Source organism: Erpetoichthys calabaricus, chromosome 8 (genome assembly GCF_900747795.2).
Source record: "Erpetoichthys calabaricus chromosome 8, fErpCal1.3, whole genome shotgun sequence".
NCBI classification, from domain to species: Eukaryota; Metazoa; Chordata; class Cladistia; order Polypteriformes; family Polypteridae; genus Erpetoichthys; species Erpetoichthys calabaricus.
Genome location: NC_041401.2, coordinates 83981427 through 84006107, shown reverse-complemented (window position 1 = coordinate 84006107; position 24681 = coordinate 83981427). Strand labels below are relative to the sequence as shown.

General features: G+C 41.8%; 1 protein-coding gene across 5 annotated transcripts in view; it reads left to right on the top strand.

Annotated features, from left to right (window-relative positions):
• The window catches only part of srrm3 (serine/arginine repetitive matrix 3), a 437508-nt gene that overhangs the window by 144995 nt on the left and 267832 nt on the right, over nucleotides 1-24681 (top strand). For 4 of the 5 annotated variants that reach the window (XM_051930826.1, XM_051930824.1, XM_051930823.1 and 1 more), the window contains one exon: nucleotides 843-905. The exons of the other annotated variant lie outside the window; for it this stretch is intronic. The gene's annotated coding sequence lies outside the window, so the exon portion shown is untranslated. The remainder of the gene's footprint in view (nucleotides 1-842; nucleotides 906-24681) is intronic. 5 annotated transcript variants of the gene reach the window in all.

Below are 24681 nucleotides of genomic sequence, written 5' to 3'. Positions count from 1 at the left end.
TAAATCTGACTCTAAAGCTGCATGAATAAAAAACTACCAGTTCCAGTTAGCGGAAATAGCTCAAACGTTGATAGAAATCTACATTTTCTACCAAATACTTGTATGCAAAATTTGGTTGACCTAACTGAAAGCGTACTCAAGTTATAGTGTTTACATACACACACACACACACACAGACAGACAGACACATAGACAAAATTCCAAAAATGGAGGTCTAAAATTTTGAGATTCATCAAAATCTCGAGGTTGAATTTTTGGAAGATTACAACACTTTCCCTATACTTTGTATACAAGAAAGTAAAAAAATCTGGAAGCCATTGTAAGGTATCATGGTTTTCAGTGTCAGCTTAATATATAATAACGACATACCAATATAGTATTTATTAAACACATAAGTGAAGTATGTAATAGATGTGTCATTTTGTAACCATTTCACAAAGATCAACATAAAAATACACCACTTTCTGTTTTGCTAGAATATTATTATTCTTTTAACACTGTGTGCTGACTTTTCAAAAGTGCTCATGGCTCAGTATGGTTTAAAATTATTCCAAAATGTTGAAATATTTTATTATATATCTCACTCTAAGACCAATAAGTGCTGCCTCTTATACTTCTGTGAATGACATCTCACTCTTAATGTGCACAGCCTTTGTCATCAGTCATGAAATCACTCACAGTGACCTATTAGGATCAGTAGGTACCTAGTGTCCCATTCCTATCAGCCTGATAAGAGGTGCTGATGCTCATTCTGTTGTCTGTGCCTTCATGGCAGAAGTAATAACATCTGTTATGTAATTAATGTTTGAAAACTGGAGATTCACACTCTTTAATTTTTACAGGTGAGAGAAAAGACACCATTGAACGTGTTGAAAAACAGGCACCAATAAGCTCACCATAAAAAGGTAAGATTAATTATTATTGTTTATTTCCTTTGGTGTAGAAAGCAAATGTTAGAGAAGCTGGGCATAGGAGTATATTTATTTTATTAATTCAGTATGTACTATAGAAACCATTTAACAGAAAAAGATTTTAGAGGTAACTTAATTCTAATGAAAATTAAAGGGAATAAGGAAAAAGAGACATAAAATAAGTATAGTTTCTTATTTGCATTTTGAGTACTGTATATAAAAATGCTTGCATATAAAATTAAATATATTTTAATTGAGAGGCCATGCATATACCTGTGGTGTACTGTCAGACAGTCACCTAATTGGTACTGTAATGGAATTTTTCCTTTGACCATTTTAAATGCTATAGCTGACAAGGTGGTTGGACCTATGGCCTTCAAACCGACTAACATTAAATGTGGCAGTGGTATTTTCAACTCATATGAGATGTTTGAAGCCTGAGATACCATAATGCCTACTACAACTCATTGTACAACTGGTTTCAAGCTGTGGTTTATGGTTTTCAAGAACTAGACCAACAAGTAACTGAACTGGTCGAGCTAAAAAAATGTTGTTTTTACTCTATGTCAGAGAATTTCCGCTGTCTGCGGGGACTGTAGCTTGGTGATTAGCATAAACTGTTGCTGTGGTGAGGTTCAAAAAAGGCAAACAGGCTGGTCTCAGATTTGTGCAGTGTTATATAATATATAGCCATGTCACCCTGGCAGTGCCATGTCTAGCTTTTTTGCTGCCCTAGGCAAAAAGTGCAAATGTCGTGCCCAAACCACAGAGTATTAAAGGCAATTACTATACATATTATTGTAGTTCGATTGAAGAGTGGGGTTGTCCCTTTTGGAGATTCAAATGAGTTGCACATGGATGTCGGATTGATAAGTGGAGGAGGTTCAGGAAAAGGACAATCAAGGACTGGGCACAAAATTTCACCCAAAGCCATCAACTCCCTTCTATGCCTATTATAGCTGACAAAATGCTGCCCTATAAAAACTTGGCCCTCTTAGGAAACCACCAGGTTTACCTAAATGGTGGAACATAACTGCACATGTTGAAGGGGTAAGAACTGTAATCTTCAAACCTACCCAACCCCAGCCTTGCCTTATTCCACCCAAACTATGTCTGCAGAAGATCTTCATTAGCTGAACCTAATATCTGATTTGTATCTCCGGAATACAAAGCCTTTAGGGCTAATGTGAGGCTTGCATTAGCCAAGCCGGTCAGAAAGCCTGTGTACCTATGATGGTGTGAATCTGATTTTGGTGATATGTGCAGGTGAAGGCTGTGATTCGACCCAAGCCTTCATGTGGACCACACATAAAAGCAGCACTGACAGGCTGAGCTGTAAATCTTTTCACCTTAGTTGTTTGATTATCTGAGTTGCTGTAAAGAACATTGGTCAGGTGGGACAACAAAGGTACTGGGCAGTAAAAGCCAATCTGGTCTGTTCTGAGTTGCAGCCACAATATAAGATGGTGTCCTTTGTATTGAAGTCCATAAATACATCAAAAAATTGCAGACATGTCTTTAAAGTGTTATTTCTTGGAATACATTCAAAACATCTGATCTATTCTGCCATTTTATACTTTTTTAGAGTACTTTGTCTCATAATAAACCAATCTAGTACAGTAAGTACTTGTGTTTGGAAAAGATTAACACTGTCATATTTAGCAAACATAATGTACATTCTAGTCATTGGTAAAAGTGTTTGATTTCTTTATCTTTATGACTTAAAACTCCTCACATTGTAGACTCAATTACATCTTTACAGCTTTGGAGTTTTTCCCAAAACTTCCTTCTCCTTCAGCCTCTTTTCAGCTTAGTAATCACTGATGTTGTTTTTCCAGAAGTTTTCACTATACTTTCCTATAGCATTTGCGTAGATCTGATTTTTATTTTTGTAAACTACCAAAGTGTCTTTTAATATATTGTATATAAAAATACATTCATAAAAATTATGCTTACAGAAAACACATACATTAATACATATATTCTGTTATTACTGTTATTTACATGTGGTGTTTTGAATCATTCTACACCAAGGTATATTTTACGTATAATATACTAGCTGGGCACTACACATCTAAGGAAGGCTTTTTCGTGTAAAGTCTGCTTCTCAGAAGGCTCTGTCATTATTTTCAAGGCGCCTTTCTCACATCTTTTACTTTTTGTCTTTGAAAGCGAATCTCTCAGAATGGCACTTTACTCCTTCTCGTGCATCTCACACTCCCACTTCCTTTTAGTTTGCATCACCAAAGCCAAACTGACCAATCGCACCAAAGCCAAACAGACCAATCAGATTGCTCTGTGTAACCTTGGTGGTTGATTATATAGTAGATATTAGTCTATCACTCTGCTTAATTAATTAGTCAGTTATATCCAGCTTAATTAATAGAAATAAGTTTTAAAGGCAATGGAAAAAAATATAATAAATTTGCTTTCTGTACAGTCTCATGATTTTGAATGAACAAAGAACACAAAATAAGAAAAGCATAAAAAGAATGCTTCATTTATGTAAAAAACTGTAGACATTATGACAGATTGATATAAAACAGCGACCCCAAACTACCACAATTGGCCTACGGGGCCCACAAATATTCCAATATTAGACATCTTTTGCAACCATAACAAATCCAAAAATAATTCAACATATGTAGAAATAATAATACCATTATAATAGCAATATCCATCCCTTTTTCTAAATTAAGTGTTTCTCTGCTGCTATGCTCAGTTTATTCTTAATAAACTGATGCACCACTGGCAAGACTGAACAGTATCATTTTCAGAACAGACCCGAATGAACTCATCAAGTAGGGATGGGCAGATCGATACCACAGTAATCGATACTTCGATACTGAAACTGCACTCATTTGGTATCGAGTACCATTAAAAATATCGATTACTGTTTTTTTCTGCCAGAAGAACAAAGGTTCCTGCAAAGGTATAGAATATACTAACACGCTTTCCACTTTCACATACTGAAATGAGCAGGTGCCCCTTGTACAAGCGCAGCCTGTGTACGACAATCGCAGACCAAAAGCATAGCGTTGTGTGCTGCTGCTTTTTACAGATGAAACAGAATACAGCCATCCGATGCAGTGTTCATGAGAAGAGTGGAAAACCAAGCAGTCGGTTTAAACATTTTAAAAGCACACACCCTACCAACAGAAAGATATTTGTAAAACATCAAAAAGATGCAAATCTGAAGCATAGCAATTTAGATACCGTCAGTGACAGATAAGGGATGTTGCTGGAGTGATTCCAAAGAGGCACGAGACGCTATCCAGGTAACTCTGCTGCTAGCAGGGTTATGTAGACTGGGGTTTACTTAAGACTTTTTAGTTGAGTTTAACATTTTGGCATTTACCACTCATTAATACTCATTAAGCGTAAACCCCTTTGTCAGCATAATGGAGGACAGAGGATTTTGTCATGGGTTCTGACTGTTTTATTTTTTCTTCGAATTAAAATGAAGGGTACAGTATATGCGCTATATAAAATGCTTAATAGCTATGCCTAATTTGAAGATGAAAAGTAGTTTTTCTTTCCAAAAAATAAGTGCCAGAGTAAATGTTAATAAAAATATTAATTATTTTGCAGGTTTAGTGGATTTATAAGTACTTGTGACAGATAGGGGGCGCTGTCGTCCCCTCGAACCCTCAGACCACTCGTCAGACACCAGATAAACCAAATATTATTTTTATTATAATAATACAGTGCACAAAGCACCCTCCACTCCACAATACTCATAAACAAATCAATAATCAATTACAATACACAATCCTCCACTCCCAGCAGCTCAGTCACCCTTCCTCCCAACTCGGCTCACTGCTGGGATCTCCCAGAGTCCTTTTATATTCCCTGACCCGGAAGTGCTTCTGATCCCCCAGTCCACGTGATTTCCCAGCACTTCCTGATCAGATGAAAACTCCTTCTTTCTTTAACCCGGAACTACTTTATTTCTTCCGTCCTTGTGACTGGGAAGTACTTCCGGGTTATACTGAAAATATAAATCGTTGAGCCTTCCTGCAGCGTCCCCTGGAGGCCCCCATGGTATCCAGCAGGGCTGTGATGTAAAACTCCTCTGTCCATGATGCCCTTCTGGAACTCCACATTGCAAGAAGGGCTCCACCTGGCGGCGTGGGGGTATTGGCCGCGATGAACTGCCTGCCATATACCACATACTTTAATTGCATTTAATTGCAACAGCATCTAGTGTAATAAAATATAACTTTATTTTGTGCTCCTGTCACCTCCCACAGTCCAAAGACACACAGGTTAGGTGGACTTACAATGTAAAATTGACCCCTGATATGTGCATATGTTTGTGTATGTTCACCCTGTGATGTGTTCTTGCCCTGTCCAGGGATTGTTCCTGCCTCATACCCGCAGAGGCAACATTGGATTAAGCATAAAAATGTCAGTGTTATTTTTTTTTAAATGCAAATTTGAAATTTCAATAAATGTAAAGCTAATATAACAAAATCTTTCTTGACAAAACAGAAGGGTAGAATATATTAGAAAATGCAAATGTGGGAATTTTTTTTTTTGTAAATGTTCTAAGGGGATCAGTTTAGGTACTTTGGTGACATGATTGCCCATTTTACATGTATTAAACAAATAACCAAATTTTTCTGAAAGTGTAAAAGTTCATATTGTCTTGGCGCTGCAGTTGTAATGCTGCTGCCTCACAGTAAGGAGACAGAGGTTTGTGACCCAGACCCTCCCTGTGTGGAGTCTGTATGTTCTCCCTGTGTCTGTATAAATTTCCTCTCACAGCCCAAAGACATGCAGGTTAGGTGAACTGGAAAAGTGGCCTTGATGTGTGTTTGGTGTGTTCAGCCTACAATAGATGGATGCCCTGTCTAGAGTTAGCTCCTGCCTTCCTCCCAATGGCAAATGACATGATATGTATACAGTATTTTATTAATATATACTTTGTAATAAATTGGTTATGGTGACCTTGATACTGTGTCATGATAGTTGTTAATTTAAATACAGACTGACCCAATAATATTAGTAAATCTAAAGCACTATCATTTGAAAACAAATTCTTATGCTCTTTAAAATATACTCAGTGTCATATATCGGAAATCTGACACATAAAATACTTGTATCGGTATCAATTTAAAAAATAATGGTATTGCCCAACCCTATCATCCAAACGTCAGGCAACAAGCATAGATGCATATGAATCACGTGAATATAATAGCCTTGCTCCATTCATGATGCATGAACTAGTTTGGGTCAATCAGCGTACGTAAAAGAAGTCACGTGGTCAAAATTTATGTTTTCAGATTGTTGTTTGTAATCGTTAATCACTGTGTCTGTGTTTTTATTTATTGAAGATCAAACTGGCTCCATATGGTGTTGTGATCAAAATAGTTTTTAAAAGTTGTTGTTCTTAGCCTCCTAAAAATTGGCAAGTTTTTTATTGAACTTTAATAAGCACACTAGGACTGAAAATGAAGAAGATGCACCACTAACGAGTGACGGGTGTGTGAAGAAGCAGAAGTGTATTTAAGTGTAAAAAGAATATAAATTACTTTGATTTAAATAAATTACAACATACTAAGATATCAACAAATATTTCATTTGAAATGGTCAGTCATCATAATCAACTAATTCGGAAAACTGGCCTTTTTTCAACTACATGGTGCACCTCAGAGAAGGACTGATTAAAACTGCTGTAAACATTTGTGATAATTCATGTTTAATATTTTTATAACTAATCGCACCAAGCCACCAACTGCACACTGTCAGGTATGTATTATAGAACTATAAACTATACTATGGTTTAACCTGGGGCACCGTTGAAATATTATGTGTACCATGAACAGAAAAAGGTTGGGAACCTCCAATATAAAAAACTAGCCAACCCGTGGCGTACCATATGCCGCATAATCACTCCGCTTTTTTAATGCATTTTTAAGCACAGGGAGAAAATTAACATTTGAAAAATCGGTAATGTAATAAATCCCAAGAAAAGTAACATTTCATGTGCCCACCCCCAACTCGTCACCTGAGTCGTTTTCCTCTTTGCACAGTCCACATGCACCTGTGAGTCACGTAGACTTTTCATTGTTGTTTGTGGTTTTGGCTGCTTTTCTATATATAATCTACCAAGTCACTTGACCATGGTAGTACCGGGGGTGTACAAAGGGCAGGGACGTAATCAGTGCGAGCGTATGACCCGCTAGCCATGTTTTTGAAAGTTTGGCCCTGTGCCTTATTGATTGTCATCGCAAAGGCAAATCTAACAGTAAATTGTCTTTGTGTTAAAGTAAAAGGCAAATTATCCACGACAAACAAACTGTTTTACACGCTGCATACCAACCCGTGGCGTAGTATACGCCGCATAATCGCGCCGCTTTTTTAATGTTTTTTAAGCAGAGGGAAAAAAATGAACATTTGCAAAATCCGTAACACTGCTTTCAGTAAGTACAATGCACACGCGTTTAATTTGTCGGCCACTTTTTGCCAGCCATCTTTTCTGGTTTGGGCTGCTTTTACAGTGTTACTGCTTGTGCATATTAAACCTTGAAATCCTTCGAGTAACTAATTAACTAACTAACACCCACCCACCCAGCTTGTGTGAAAAAAATGCGCCCGTTCTTTCATCATTTTGTAGCAGCCTATCAAAGACGTGCTGATCATGTTTTCTAGACTCAATATACATTGGCTTTTCACTCAGTGTGAGGGTGCGCATTCATCACGGATTATTACATCCAGCTAGTCTGCTAGACTAATCTGCTACACGGCTGCGTTTGAAAACCGACTTATCCCGGATGAGTTTCACCGGCATTAATGATTAGGAATCTGGTTGGAACAAAACCCTACATCCACAGGGGTTCACCAGGACCGAGTTTGTGAAACACTGCTGAACACAGATGAAACCGACTCAGGTGAGGAGTGGGGGTGGGCAAAGTAGTTGCAGCTATTGATTATTCAGTGTTGTTTGCCTGGGTGTCTGATCTGTGTTGACTAACATGGCTATTTTCTGTGTATCCCATGGTTGTCTTCCGGCAGTGTGAATGCCTCGCGAGACAGGGCGTCCTTGTGTGGCGAGTTGTTGCAGTTTGTGACCACCTCGCCGACGTTATCCCAATGTTGGCAAACAAAGCCAACAGCCATGTTGCAAAGTTTGAGAGCAACAGTTTCGTCAATGACATTTTTCCAAAAAAACCCGACTGATAGAAACAAACAGTTACCTGATGCAGGAATTTCTATAACATTGAAAGAAGTGTTGTTTCCATGAAATACATTTGAAGCCGTAGCCATGGAGGGCAAAAGAACAGTCAATGTGGCTCACAGCTGGATTTGGACAGCAGCACAGACCAAAGCGAGTATGTGTTTGATGAGCTGTTCGAGTTGGCGGAGGGGTAGAGTTTCTGGGCGGGGCTTCGTTGTTCGTTTCCCATGGTTTTCGAGGGTGGACGTGGTCGGGTGTCATAGCCGAAACGAATAATTAAAAGTCAACGTGGCTCAGAGGTGCATGTCGACTCCTAGCACAGACGAAAGAGACTAACTGGGTGGTCGGTGAGTTTTTGCGTCCGGGCACATGAGCAGGCAGTGTGAATGCCTAGAGAGTGAGTGTAGACGCGGGCCGGGGAAAACGGAGTGTTGGTGGGCGGGGAAACGTCTTCCGTGTTCCTGCAGGACCATCTAAGAAGACGCATGTTTGTCGCGGATGCGAATTGCTGTATGTAGCGTGTAAAACAGTTTGCTATGGTGCATGCGGTCGTGCGTTGTAACCGAAAAGTCAACGTGGATCAGAGGTGCATGTGTACTGTAGGACAGACGAACATAAAAGACGGCGTTTTTCCGAGTCGTCGCGTCAAAGTTGGTGGGCGTGGCTCTGCGAGTTGTTGTCGTATCCAATGGTCTTAGAGTTGGTGGGCGTGGCTCCTTCCTGCGTGCGCCATGGGCGTCTTACTTGTTGGCGGCTTAGTGAATCCACGCCCCTTCCGGTGTGCTTTCCATGGGTGGCTACTTGTCGGCGGCTTAGTGAATTATATATATAGATACCTCCTGGCAGCAGGCAGTGAGATGTAGTGGCTATTATGCTGGAAAGGAAGACTACAAACTGTCTGCCTTGTCCTTCTCTCGAGCTCCAGAATGTGATGTTGAGCGAGTTGCTTAACTTTAGCACTAATTATAAAAAATAATACATTTAACCAAATGCAGTATAATTTCATCTTTTAAGTTTTTAAGCAGTCTGCTAGTTATAATAATATGGGGAATGCTGCTCCTCATAATCATTCTAAAGTATATTTTTTGTAAAGTCAGTTTAATGATCTACGTAGGTCTTATCTACACTATAACCATTACCTGGGTTTGGGCTTTGTAAATTGGGCTGTTCAGTACTGATCTCCTGATTCTAAATGATAAGGTCATCCTTTCCTTCGGTTTGTCTTTCACTAATTAGGCAAGAAGAGTTGTGCTGATCATTCATTGTCTCTGTACAATTTTTTTCTGAATTATTTCATTTTATTCCAGTTATGTAATACCTGATTTGAACTAGAACACCATTATCTGCAATACACCTTATTGAAAATCTTAAGGCTTGAGGGAGTTAAAGTGACCTTTTGAACTTTTCAGATCAGGGCTCTCAATGATCAGCGTTGACTTTGATCAATGTTAATATGTTTTGCAATAAAAGTAGTAAAAAGTGCAGAGAGAAGTGTGCTTTTGAGTAGATGCTTCTTCTGCTGTTCATCAGCCAAGAAAACACCAGGAGATAGTAACTGTTGTCCTTTTTGTTAGCAAGGACTATTAGTGTGTAAATACATTTATTCCAAGATATACATTTTGATATATTAGATGAAACAAAATGTATTGATAGATTCATGTATAGCATGGAGGTCTGCTACCTCATAACATCAGGAGAGGGGTTTTCACACCCTGGCCTGGTTGCTGTTGGTGTGGAGTTTACTTTTTCTCCCCATGACTGCGTGTGTCACGGTTACTTTGGTGTTTCTTCCACACGACTAAGTTATGTGTGGTAGGTTAAGTTGATAGATAATGTGGAGGACATGTGAAAAATCTTGGGGGGAAACACCTGAAATACTACAGTGACATTTCCTTTGAAGCTAAGCTGTTGGAACTCAGAGGTTTAATGAGACTCCCTACTGCTAAATAGTTATGCGACCCCCGAGCGGTCGGCGTCCAACTTCTTAGAGGGTGTAGCAGATAAGGTCTTTGTCCACCTCTTGGACCCTCAGGTACCACTCCAAACACCAGGTGAAAGTATAACAACTATTTATTTTGTTATAACACAGTGCACCAAGCACCCTCCACTCTACACTATTCATATAATTCACTATAATACAATTCTCTTTCCTCCTCGCCCAGACACTTCGCCCTCCTACTTCCCAGCTCAGCTCAGTGTCTGGGCTTTCCCACAGTCCTTTTATACACCCTGACCCGGAGGTGTTCCTGTCCAACAGTCCACAGTTCCTTATTCCTTCCGGGTCAGGGTAAACAGTCCTTTTCTTCAACCCGGGAGCACGTCGTTTCTTCCTGTCACATGACCATGACGTACTCCCGGGTTATAGGGCACACAAGAGCCCACGAGCCCCCCTACAGTGACCCCTGGTGGCCCCCAAGGTATCCAGCAGGGCTGCGTAAAAAAACTACATAGTCCATGAGGCCCTGCTGGAACTCGGGGCACGTCCACGCTGTCCGGAGAGCTCCTCCTGGCTGCCTGGGGGTGAGGGCCGGAGTAAGAAGCTGGCAATCCACCACAATTCCCCCCCCCCCCTTAGCGACGAACACTGGGGCGGAGCGTCCTGCCCCGCGAGGGACGTCCTCCTCCAGGAGGACACGTCAGTCGGACCTTGGCTGCGTTGTCTAGGCCCCCCAGAGAACCTTGGGGGAACGGTGTATCTTCTGTCCCACCGCTCTCCTGTCCTCCGGGGACAACTTTGCCACACGTGGCCCGGCCGACGGCAGTTGTAGCACCAACGATGCCCTCCTGGTCGATTTCCTCGACGAGACCAGAAACATCTCGGAAACTCTGTCAGCTTTATCTCCGCCCCTTTCTCCGCTAAGGAGGGTTTTACGGCCGCCCTGTCGCTCTCAGCCCTTTTCTCTATCTTGTCAGGAGACCCGTGTTTTACCTTGTGAATCTCCTGCTTACTCTGGGGCTTGTGCACAGCTTGAGTCTCTCTATGGGTAAAAGAGAGCCTCCTTACTGTCTGCACGCCCTTTGACTTGTGCTTTATTAGGAGGCGACGTCATTAGCACCGCATCGCTCCGGGTAACAGCATTGTTTAGCTGTACCGGTGAGATCGGCACTTCCCCCGCCCCTCCGGTTACCAGCGACACCTCACTCATCACGCGGGTAGGGGGTCTTGAGGTCCAGAGCACTTCATAAGGCCACGTCACACGCATGCCCCGGCTTGTCCGATCCTCCCGCCGACCACTCAGTAATTGTGCCACACTCTACTGTCGGGTTCACAGCGCTTTGACACCCACTACTTATTAATTGCGGTGCCAGATCGCACTGTGTCCCCTTATTATATTCGGTACGGCTCGGGCTTACCTGTACCGCGGCATCACTCAAGACTGGGGCTTCTATGCCTAATCGCCGCAGGTATTCATACAGTCTCTTCAGCGGCGCTTTGACTATGGCTCCCAGCTCCTCCAGACGTTTCTTCACCTCTTCCATCCCCTGAAAGAAAGCTATTATGGGCTCGAGCACCTCCTTGATGTCCCGCACAGCCATATAGTTAGTTATTTCGGCCAAAGTCAAGGTTACTTCCTTACCCTCCGGCCGGGAGCCAATGGACACGTCCGCTCCTGACACGTGCCCTGCTGGGCTTCGCGGAGGCTTCTGGGAAATGGAGTCCAAAGAGGAACAGGTAGCCTCCAGCGGCTGACTGCGATCTGCCTCTTTTAATTTGTCGGCAGACCGTTCAGTCACCTCCCGCTCCTCTTCACCTTTTTTTAATTTCGGCGCTGCTTCACTCGCCGCCCCCTTCCCTTTCAGGGAGCTCAGACTTGTCGGGGAACAACTGACCTCACCGAAGGCTCCAAACTGACCTTCTTCCCGGCCTCCGTCGCGCAAGGTCACTTGGTCATAATCTAAGAATGGGCTTGTTGATTGCCGACTCTTAGCCTGGCTTACCTTCTGGGTATCGCGGCTATCTTGCCAAGGTATGAGGCAGGCATCTGACGCACTGTCTGCTTTCTGGAGGCATGCTTCTGTAAAACAGGAATAAAATATACCCGAAACTTCGGGCGTTTTCCTGACACATACCTCACTTGGCAGCTGAGTTCCCAACCCCTTTAGGGTTTCTGACACGGCTGATGGCCGACAGCGTTCCTGCTGCTGGGCCACTCGAGCTCGCTCGGCCTTTATCAGTGCCCGGTCCTCCTCACTCCCAGTCAGGTAAGTCCAGGTCATCTCGGCGTCCGTCATGTTCTTTACCCAGTCGGGATTGCCCTTCTTCTTTCCTGATTTCTTCCCCATCGTGGTCTGCAGTTCAGCAAGGCTCACGGTTGCAGTGCTTTTTGTTGTGGATGGTGTTTTCACCTTTGGGTATGGAAGCGGGACCTTCTTGGGGTCGTCTGCATACACAATACTTGTTTGTAAATCAGGTCCGCTGCCAACAGACGGCCAGAGAATCCTGCTGACTACGCCAGTGTAGCAGATAAGGTCTTTGTCCACCTCTTGGACCCTCAGGTACCACTCCAAACACCAGGTGAAAGTATAACAACTATTTATTTTGTTATAACACAGTGCACCAAGCACCCTCCACTCCACACTATTCATATAATTCACTATAATACAATTCTCTTTCCTCCTCGCCCAGACACTTCGCCCTCCTACCTCCCAGCTCAGCTCAGTGTCTGGGCTTTCCCACAGTCCTTTTATACACCCTGACCCGGAGGTGTTCCTGTCCAACAGTCCACAGTTCCTTATTTCTTCCGGGTCAGGGTAAACAGTCCTTTTCTGCAACCCGGGAGCACGTCGTTTCTTCCTGTCACGTGACCATGACGTTCTCCCGGGTTATAGGGCACATAAGAGCCCATGAGCCCTCCTACAGCGATGCCTGGTGGCCCCCAAGGTATCCAGCAGGGCTGCGTATAAAAACTACATAGTCCATGAGGCCCTGCTGGAACTCGGGGCATGTCCACGCTGTCCGGAGAGCTCCTCCTGGCGGCCTGGGAGTGAGGGCCGGAGTAAGAAGCCGGCAATCCACCACAAGGGACAAGTGGCTTTCAGCCACATGAGATTGAGCAATAACAAGTCTGTGATGCCCTTAGATGTCCGGGGCTGCACGCACGCTACACTGAATGGATCAACGTGTGTCTACCTGGCGCCAACAGGCGTGGGTAAGCCGTTGAACCCCATTCGTGAAGGAGACCGGGGCTTGCAATTGTTCCCCACAAACGAGGAATTCCCAGTAAGTGCGGGTCATACGCTCGCACTGATTACGTCCCTGCCCTTTGTACACACCCCCCCCTCGCTACTACCATGGTCGGGTGACTTGGTGGATTATATATAGAAAAGCAGCCGGAACCGCAAAGAACAATGAATGGCAGGGGGTCCAGGACAGAGGGGGCGGAATGGGCGTCCTTCCCCTCTCCCCCCGTTTCGCCTCCGCGCCCGAGCGCCGTCCTGCTCCGTCCCTCACTCTGGGAGGTGTAGGTGCGACGGCAGTCCTCCAGTTTTCAGTCACGGACAATTGTATGTTGGTTCGTAGCGTGCATTGTTGCAATGTTACTTTTCATGGTGGTTTATTAAATTACGGATTTTTCAAGTGTTCATTTTTTTCCCTGTGCGTAAAACTCATTAAAAGAGTGCCGTGATTATGCGGCGTACGCCGCAGGTTGGCTAGTTATTATTATTATTATTATTATTATTATTATTATTACTTCAGTCACTCAAGATAGAAAGGCAAAGTATAGAAATGTGAAATCAATGTGGTATTTATTAAAGTATATCAATGCTTTTAGTAGAAGAATGATAATACAAAAATAGATAGCAAAATAGATAGATAAAATAGATAGCAAAAGTCTAGACATAGTCTTAGAAAAGCTTACTAAATATCATTACTGTCAAGCGTGACTTTTTTATTTAGTAATTGGCGTGATGCAGAGGTTTGTGTTTTTCCAACATCTAAATGGAATGGTCTCTCTCTCTTTCTCTCCATTTCTTTCTGACATGCTTTGATCTCTGCCACCGGTTCCTATGTCATTGTTTCGCTGGCCTTCAGACAGGTCATTATTTATGTTGAAATTGCACATGGGAGCTCTGGGATAGGTGACGTTACACACATTTGATTGGCTAGCTGTCATTTTGATGAATGACTGTGCTCAAAGTCTTTGATCCTTTACGCACCTCTGCACTGTCTTCTGTTCCCAAGTTATAAACTGGCTGAAACAGCTTTAGATCATAAGGTCGTGAGGCATATGCAATACAATAAATAACCTTCTTATACTCACTTAATCCAGTTTAGGGTCCTGGTGTGGAGCCAGAGCTTATCCTGGTCAATAGCTGTAGACAAGGTGCCAGTACATCACAAAGCATGACAACTCACACACAGGCCAAATTTAGAATTGGTGTAATTTGTCAACAGCTGTATATTACTTTTAATACATAAGGCAAGTAAGATTTAGTCATATTCTAAAGATGAAGCCCTTAAGGTTTCAGATTGAAGAGGTAGTGCATCTATCTCCCTTCCCTCTCATTATTTATAGAATACAGTTAGTCTTCTGCTAGTGCTTCAGACTAACTGAAATCAATTTAATGAGCAACTAGGAAACCCATGCCAATTTGATAAGAATTACAGGGCAGTATGCTGGAAGAAGGACATGTAGAAGATAAACAAAGTAGAAAAAGGCAAACAATGGAATGGCCGATTAACATCAAGGAATGGACTGGTATCGAAAAATATAAAGTACTTGTGAAAAACAGTCAAGACCTTGTGGGGAACAGCCCGGAGACACAGACAGGTAGACATGATGGTATCACCACACACACGTTTATTATACATTCTTTTTACAGTTCAAGCGCACAATCTCAGTGCCTCAGCACCAAACACCCCTTTAAGTCCTTGGCCACACTCACAATGCCTTTTTAGACTCTGGTCCGCCTTCACTCCTCTCCACCAAGCTTCATCTTCTTCCTCCCGACTCTTGCCCTTGACTGGAGGGAGGCGGCCCCTTTTATTCACCCCGGAAGGACTCCAGGTGCATCCTGAGGGCTTCTGTAGCCACACCCCTGTGTGGCGGAAGCACTGTTGGCGTATCCGGAAGTCCTCCGGGTGTCCCCGATACTCTTCCCCCTAGCACTTCCGGGTGTGGCGGAAGTACTGAGGTCCAGGGCTCCCAAGGCGTCGGGGCACCCCCTGGCGGTGACCATGGGCCCCTACAGGGTTGAGCTTCCAAGCCCTGTACCCGTGGTCCCCAAAGCAACCAGGGAGGACGCCCCCTCGTGTCCTGGAGGAGGCACAAGCCCTCCTCCGCACCTCCTGGGCATCCTGGCCGGGCATGAACCCCCGCCGGGTACCACAACCTTCATTAATGGAGAACCATTATAGCTAAAGTTCACTGACAGCACTGAATGGTGGTAGTGGTGGAGGAGAGTTAGAGAAAGAGGAGCATTTCTACCTCATTGCACTTGAACACTGCTTTAATTCTAGGCTAGAACATATGCATTTTTTGCCATTATTGTGTAGTTTTCTTCCAACAAATACTCCAGTAACCTCCCATAGCTCAAATAAATGCAGTTATGTTGTCTGATAATGTTGTAAGTGTGCCCAAGTGTGTCCAGTAATTGACTGGGATCCCATCTATGCTTAGTTCCAGTTTAGTGCCCCTAAGCTACAACTCCTAAATAAAAAAGATGAAGTGTGCCTGTAAAATGTATGCACAGAATTAGAATAAGCAAGCAGCAGTACACAGTAATCTAGTGTCTTCATGGCTTGAGTTTTAATGTTTTCCTTTCAAAGATGTTCTTTTCACTAAAGATGAAAGTTAAGTACAGTTAAAGTAATAAAAAAAATGTAATTCTAAGAACAGTGAATATATATACAGTCATGCTTTTTAGGACTGGTGACTCCATATGATCTCATGGATTTTAGTGGTAATGAAGGTTTCAGTTTTTCTGTAAATTGCTTGTTGATTTGTTCATGGGGAATATGGTTTTCTGCAGTATGATTTTAGTATTTGTATCTTGGGATACATGCAGCTTTTTGCTCTAGGGCTAAAATTAGATTTTAGCCACATAGACTGACAAATTGAAATGCTTGAAATGACACATAATTTAAACTTGCAATGTTGTGGTGGAAAACAAATCTCAATGTGTGATGCACACTGTCTACAAATGTTACTATACCATATTTTGTACAATGGCAGTTTTTGGATACATAAATCAAAGTGGTTGGTAACCTTAACACAAGCAGGGTATTTGATTTTTCATCCCACATTATTTCTATAAGACCCTTTTACTTTACTGTGCAAGTAAATTCAAAACACGTGCAAATGCTGTTTTATTAGATGAAAAGAGGTCAGTGAATCAGGACACATTTTTAAGGTCCAATCAGAAACCGGAACCCTGCATGAATTTTTTATTCTCTCTGAGCAATTTTTATTGAGCAAACAAAAATTAGAATTCCTTTTGATCCTGGTCTGTGGTGAAATGGGGAAACAGACTTTAGATGTAAGCTGCTGGATTAGTGAGCAAACGCAACCAGCTGTTTCAGATGTCATGCATTCAGAATACCTGCAAACAAGTGAGTTGCAATTTGTAAATCACATTTATATGAATGTAACTTGTACCTAATAATCAGATGTTACAATAAAAAACACAGTTAGTGACAGCAAAATCTGTATTTTATATATATAGTCATATGAAAAAGTTTGGGAACCCCTCTCAGCCTGCATAATAATTTACTCTACTTTCAACAAAAAAGATAACAGTAGTATGTCTTTCATTTCCTAGGAACATCTGAGTACTGGGGTGCTTTCAGAACAAAGATTTTTAGTGAAGCAGTATTTAGTTGTATGAAATTAAATCAAATGTGAAAAACTGGCTGTACAAAATTGTGGGTCCCCTTGTAATTTTGCTGATTTGAATGCATGTAACTGCTCAATACTGATTACTTGTAACACCAAATTGGTTGGATTAGCTTGCTAAGCCTTGAACTTCATAGACAGGTGTGTCCAAGCATGAGAAAAGATATTTAAGGTGGTCAATTGCAAGTTGTGTTTCCCTTCGACTCTCCTCTAAAGAATGACAGCATGGGATCCTCAAAGCAACTCTCAAAAAATCTGAACACAAAGATTGTTTAGTATCATGGTTTAGGGGAAGGCTACAAAAAGCTATCTCAGAGGTTTAAACTATCAGTTTCAACTGTAAGGAATGTAATCAGGAAATGGAAGGCCACAGGCAAAGTTGCTGTTAAACCCAGGTCTGCCAGGCCAAGAAAAATACAGGAGCGGCATATGCGCAGGATTGTGAGAATGGTTACAGACAACTCACAGATCACCTCCAAAGACCTGCAGGAACATCTTGCTGCAGATGGTGTATCTGTACATTGTTCTACAATTCAGCGCAATTTGCACAAAGAACATCTGTATGGAAGGGTGATGAGAAGGAAGCCCTTTCTGTACTCACGCCACAAACAGAGTCACTTGTTGTATGCAAATGCTCATTTAGACAAGCCAGATTCATTTTGGAACAAAGTGCTTTGGACTGATGAGACAAAAGTCGAGTTATTTGGTCATAACAAAAAGCGCTTTGCATGGTGGAAGAAGAACACCACATTCCAAGAAAAACACCTGCTACCTACTGTCAAATTTGCTGGAGGTTCCATCATGCTGTGGGGCTGTGGGGCTAGTTCAGGGACTTGGGCCCTTGTTAAAGTCGAGAGTCAGATGAATTCAACCCAGTATCAACAAATTCATCAGGATAATGTTCAAGCATCTGTCACAAAGTTGAAGTTACTCAGGGGTTGGATATTCCAACAAGACAATGACCCAAAACACAGTTCGAAATCTACAAAGGCATTCATGCAGAGAGAGAAGTACAATGTTCTGGAATGGCCGTTACAGTTTCCTAACTTGAATATTATTGAAAATCTATGGGAAGATATGAAGCAGGCTGTCCATGCTTGGCAGCCATCAAATTTAACTGAACTGGAGAGATTTTGTATGGAAGAATGGTCAAAAATACCTCCATCCAGAAACCAGACACTCATCAAAGGCTATAGGAGGCATCTAGAGGCTGTTATATTTTTAAAAAAGTAGTCTCAACTAAGTATTGATGTAATATCTCTGTTGGAGTGCCCAAATTTATGCACCTGTCTAATTTTGTTATGATGCATATTGCATATTTTCTGTTAATCCAATAAACTTAATGTCACCGCTGAAATGCTACTGTTTCCATAAGGCATGTCATATATTAAAAGGAAGTTGCTACTTTGAAAGTTCAGCCAATGATAAACAAAAATCCAAAGAATTAAGAGGGGTTCCCAAACGTTTTCATATGACTGTATATATAAATTGACGATGGTCAACAACTGTAGTCTAATACTCTTTTTGTAAGAGCAGGATGCAAGGACACTTAGCATGCAGGTTTGTGGCAAAGTAATGCAGAAGAATGCACCCCTGACCCTGCATAAAGTCATGTAACCAGCCTGAGCTTCACATGTAGAAATTTGGAAACAACTGTGTTATCTGAGAGTCACTTAAGATGAGAGCAGTAACTACAGAAACTAATTAAATAAATGTAAGCTTGTCATTAAACAGTTAGGTTAGGAGCATGCACTGATACCGCGCATTGCCGCACCCACCACACGACAAACCAACTCATGATCCCAGATTGGGACCCGAGTATAGCCATGCAACGGGTGACACCTCAGCACCACACAAGTTCAGATGGAATGGAACAGTGAATGGACAGAATACTATAAAGTGGCAGGCCTCTGAATGTATTGAAAAAAACATCTGCTTTAATGGAAACAACAATATGTATCAATAGCACATTTTCATTCACAGGATGTAGCTCAAAGTGCCTTGCAAGATGTCAAAAAAATAGTTACAAGAAAAGAAAAAGAAAAGTAAATTAGTTAAAAATAATAACGAATAAATAACAAAAAATAAATCAGTTGAGGGCACCATTGAGCCCCAAAATCTCAGATATACAAGACCCAACACAACTCCAGGTTCAAATATAAGTATTTTAATTCACACAAGTCTAATATAACAATCAACACAGCCAAATACAGACTTTGAATAGTCGTTCCTTTCTCTCTCTGTCTCTCTATTATCTCTCCTTATCTCCTGCCATGAGTGTTGCCCACTGCCTCCCGACTCATTTAGGTATGGCGGCTGGCTCCTTTTAAGCTAACCCGAGAGTCCTTCCAATGCTATCCACATTACTAACCGAGAATATTAAACCGGATGGACGCAGGGACATCCGGCAATAGGCCGTGGCCGCAAAAGACGTACTGCGCAGGTGCCCCACAAATCCCCCCGCAAGCAACGGGAACCGGATGGAATGCAACGTAAAATAAGAAATGAGGCGTCGCGCACAGAAAAAAGGAGTCAGACCACAGAAAAAAGGAGCACGAAACCCATTGCACACGAAACGGGACACACACAAAGAGGAGGATTCAACAAGCCCCTAGCACACAAAAAAAAGAAGCCGCGAGCACCACACAAAGCCCATTGGACACGAAACGGGACAGACTATGGACATAGCACACGAAATGTACACAAAAACGACGATTCAGACCCACGAACACAGTAACATAAATAACAAATGACACACAAAGCCCCATTTCTAAATGAACCGTCCGTATTAAACATACGTCATCTCAACACGTTCACACTATGCAGCATAGGTAGATCTCATTACAATGAGGCACTATTAACCGTTCAACCGCAGAAAAGGCTCCATATTAACAGTGAGTGCGATCCTCCTTATTACTTATCCATATTTCTCACGCTCAAGAACAAACAAGTCATGAATTCACGATCACGGGTACAAAACGATACCACTCGGATAACGGGACCAAACACAATTCACACTATGCAGCATAGGTGGATCTCATTACAGTGATCCCTCGCTATATCGCGCTTCGCCTTTCGCGGCTTCACTCCATCGCGGATTTTATATGTAAGCATATTTAAATATATATCGCGGATTTTTCGCTGCTTCGCGGGTTTCTGCGGACAATGGGTCTTTTAATTTCTGGTACATGCTTCCTCAGTTGGTTTGCCCAGTTGATTTCATACAAGGGACGCTATTGGCAGATGGCTGAGAAGCTACCCAACTTACTTTCTCTCTCTCTCTCTCTCTTGCGCTGACGTAGGGGGGTGTGAGCAGGGGGGCTGTGTGCAGCTGCTTCCTGAAGGACATGCTGCACGGAGCTTCGCATACTTAAAAGCTCAAAGGGCACGTATTGATTTTTTATCTCTCTCTCTATCTCTCTCTAACTCTCTCTCTGCTCCTGACAGAGGGGGTGTGAGCTGCCACCTTCAACAGCTTTGTACCGGCGGTGCTTCGCATACTTAAAAGCCAAAAAGCCCTATTGATTTTTTTTTTGACTGCTTGCTTTGCACTCCTTTGAAAAGGAAGATATGTTTGCATTCTTTTAATTGTGAGACAGAACTGTCATCTCTGTCTTGTCATGGAGCACAGTTTAAACTTTTGAAAAAGAGACAAATGTTTGTTTGCAGTGTTTGAATAACGTTCCTGTCTCTCTACAACCTCCTGTGTTTCTGCGCAAATCTGTGACCCAAGCATGACATTCTAAAAATAACCATATAAACATATGGTTTCTACTTCGCGGATTTTCCTACTTCACGGGTGGCTCTGGAACGCAACCCCCGCGATGGAGGAGGGATTACTGTACAATGAGGCACTATTAACCGTTCAACCGCAGAAAAGGCTCCATATTAACAGTGAGTGCGATCCTCCTTATTACTTAACCATATTTGTAGAAGAAAAAATGTCTCGGCTCCAAAAACGCAAAGCTCAACTAACACAGTTACAGAAACGAACCTAAATGGACAGACATACTGAACGTAGACGCATGCAGGGCGCGTCTCACAGTGCTGCATCGAAACAGGCATGGCTTCAAAACGAAACACCTCCCGTCTCAGACATACAGAAACGGCAGCGAGGGGACAAAATAAATAAACGCAGACGTCTACACCGCGCATCTCAAATGCCGGAAAACAAGCAGGCAAGGCTCCAAAAAGAGAAAGCTCAACTGACCGACATACAAAAACGGGCAAGGCTCAGTACAAACAATGCACGCCGTAAACTACAACGGGCTTCTCACACAGCACAGCCAAATCGATTACAGCTTCAAAACAACACGTCCCAAATACTGGACATACAACGACGCGCCTCTCAAACGGCACAAGCAAAACATACACGTCACGGACATCAACGACAGACACCTGCTAAACGCTTGCGTTAGCTGACAACGCGTTCAATAATGACTCCACTATTCAGGAAAATTCATTGGGATTAATGAATGTCATTTGCAATCATTGTCATTCACTTAACTTCCCTGAAGAAACAACTAGCAATACAAGTAATGAATTTACACGTTGTTCTCAAATGGCTCAAATTAGACTGCCTCCTTTACATTCATATCCTGAATATCCACAGAACCTTCTAACTAACGATGTACCTGAAAGTAAAAACTTTATGAACTGCATTAGATCCTACAAATCGCTATCCACTATGAACATAAACAGTAGCACTGCACGTGACATCCGTCTTGCAAAACTGTTAATTATTGATGAATGTACAATGTCATCCAGTCACTTACTCAACACCATTCATAAACTTCTACAAACATTGATGAATAATAATATTCCCTTTGGAGGAAAGGTTCTTTTATTAGGAGGAGATTTTAGACAGTGCTTAACTATTGTTCCACATGCCATGCGCTCAGCTATTGTTCAGTACACCTTAAAATACGCAGACAATTGGCATTGCTTTCAAAAGATACAGTTAGTACAAAACATGCGATGTCCAGAACCAGATCATAACAATTGGTTATTACAACTGCGAGATGGTACACTCACCAATACAGATAGACTTCTCCCAGATATTATTACAATTCCTCAAGCCTTTATCTGCGACGACTTAGTTACAGAGAAGCAATCTCATTAGACCAAATGCCCCTTTTAACACAACGCACTATATTATGTCCAAAAAATATTAATGTGGAAAACATAAATACCCAAGTCATTGCATTACTTCCTGGAGAGACACAACTCTTTCTAAGCTCTGACAAAGTTGACTCTGATCACGACAATGACCATCTTCATTGACCTTACAAGTTCTGACCTGGAATTACCTTTTTACACTTAAACGGCGTGTACAAAGAAATTTTCCAATACACCTTTACACTGTGCCACACACTTTATTGTTTGCTTTCTATTTGCATCATCTACACCTTCACACTATTCTATATCTCATTTATACATCACGCTTTTTGTCATTTCCCAACACCAGGGGTTGGCGAGCGAAGCGAGCAGGGGGCAGAGCCCCCTAGTAGTTAAATAAAGCTGCATGCCATCTATGTGACTGTGGTAGTTCACCTTGTGTTTCAACATATGCTGGCCTAATGGGAGCATGTACATTGAAAATAACAGCAAGTCCAAAATAGATTCTTCTGGTACACTTGTCGTGGATCCCTAAACCTTAATCACCACAACTAACAAAGAATTTTCTGCACATTTAGTAAGAATGAAACCAATTTAAGACACTGCCCAAAAGACCAACCCAATATCTAAGGTAATTTATAAGAATATTGTGGTCTATGCTGTCAAATGCTACACTCCAGTCTAGGAGAACAAGAAAAGGTATGAAACTTGTGTTTGAATGAACCCACCAGTCATTTACTACTTTAACCAGTGCAGTTTCTGTACTGTTATTTGTTTTAAAACCAAATACAAGTGAGTAGACCTCCACTGTTTACTGTGTGACAGTATAGACTACCTGGAGTCAGACATTTTAATTTCCCACAGCCAGTGATAATTAACATAACTTTTTGACATCTGCCTTTTTTGATCATGGGGTCCTGTCAGCTTCAGTATTCATTTCATGTGTCCTTATGGTTGTATTTATCTTCACATTTTTATTCTTGGGCAGTTTTAATTTTTTCCACTTCTGTATTATACTCTCCTTTCTATGTCAGTTTCCAGAATGTAGTGCTTAACTTTCCGGCTTTCATTCCCAAGTTTCTGTATATGAATATATTATTTGATTATTTTTGCATAGTTCATTTGCCTTCTAAAGTGTTTTTAAAAGATGATCATTTAAAAAGATTAAATAAAGTGATGACTAATTCATTGGAGAAAATATGCAGAACCGTACAGCTTTTATGGCCAATGTCAAGGTCTTAAAAACCGTTTAGTCACAAAACCATTGTGATTCTACACAGCACTGTTGAGTTAAGGATGGAGCATTCTGTGTAAACAGAGAAGGGTTAAGAACCACTTATACTCTTCAATATTTCATGTTGTTATATGCCATTAAATGTTTTCATAAACAGTCAAATATTGCAAGTGTCATGGATGTTGAACGCCCATTCATCCATCTATCCATTTCATTAGCCCCTTTTTTCAATTCCAGGGTCACAGGGATCTGCAAACTGTACCAACACCCACCCACCTCAGGTCTATTGAAGTCATTGATTAACTTTATGGCAAGTAGTTACACTGCTGGCACAAAAGGAAGCACAGTACATGGAATAAACCCACATGACTATAGAGGAATGTGCAAAATTCATATACAACAACAATTTATTGTTTGCATAGCTCAAAATCACACAAGGAATGCTTCAATGGGCTTTAACAGGCCCTATTTTGTGACAGCCCCCCAGCCTTGATTCTCTAAGAAAACAAGAAAGGAACAAATAACAGCACAGTAACCAAAAATCAAACTGGTCTCCTACTGGGCTATTGTGCTTTTTAATATTTTTTCCTGGTTATATTTTTTAAACATTCATTCTTCATGTAAGCCATGTTTGATGATCATAATGTTGACCAAATAATTTCCTCCTGCAACGTAAAAATGCTTATTGTTTACCACGAAGACATTGCTGCCAGGATGGGTATTCCCTTTCCACCCTAAAAGTTGACTAAGTGCTTTCAGTAAATGCACATATAGATAATTTCCCCCTATTACTTGTGATCAAACCTCATGACCATAAAATGGACTGAGCAGATTCGATGTTCTAGACAAGGGGGACAGACTGCCAAGAAAGACTGACAGGATGAAGGGATTTCTGTCTTGCCGATGAAGTTTTCAAAAATGTCATCCACAATGCAGGTGGTCATGGTTCCTATTTGGCTGTCAGTTATCTTATATATAAACGTCTACCCGTGGAAGTGTGTGTCTGTCTGTCCAGCCCAGAAGTGAGAGGTGGAGTTGGGGTAAGGGCTCCACCTCTGGGGATACGCAAATGAGACCAAAGCAAAACCTCAGAAGAAAGAGTCACTCGCTTAGCGGCTAATACAGTAGCGAGGTGAGCACATCAGCAAACGGTATCCCTTTTACTTTTCCACCCCGCCGGTAATCCACAAGAGAGGCGAGCACAGTGGCAAAATGAAACCTCCGAAGAAACTTTCAATCACCTGACATCTCGACATTTCAATTTTTTTTCTGTCGATTTCAATAGTTTCGAGGACCCGCACGGGCTTACACAGCTAGGAATATATACAGTACTGTAATTGTTAATCCAGCAATTTGGAGAGCCATGCAGAAATAGTAAACCTAATGTACAAATAAGCT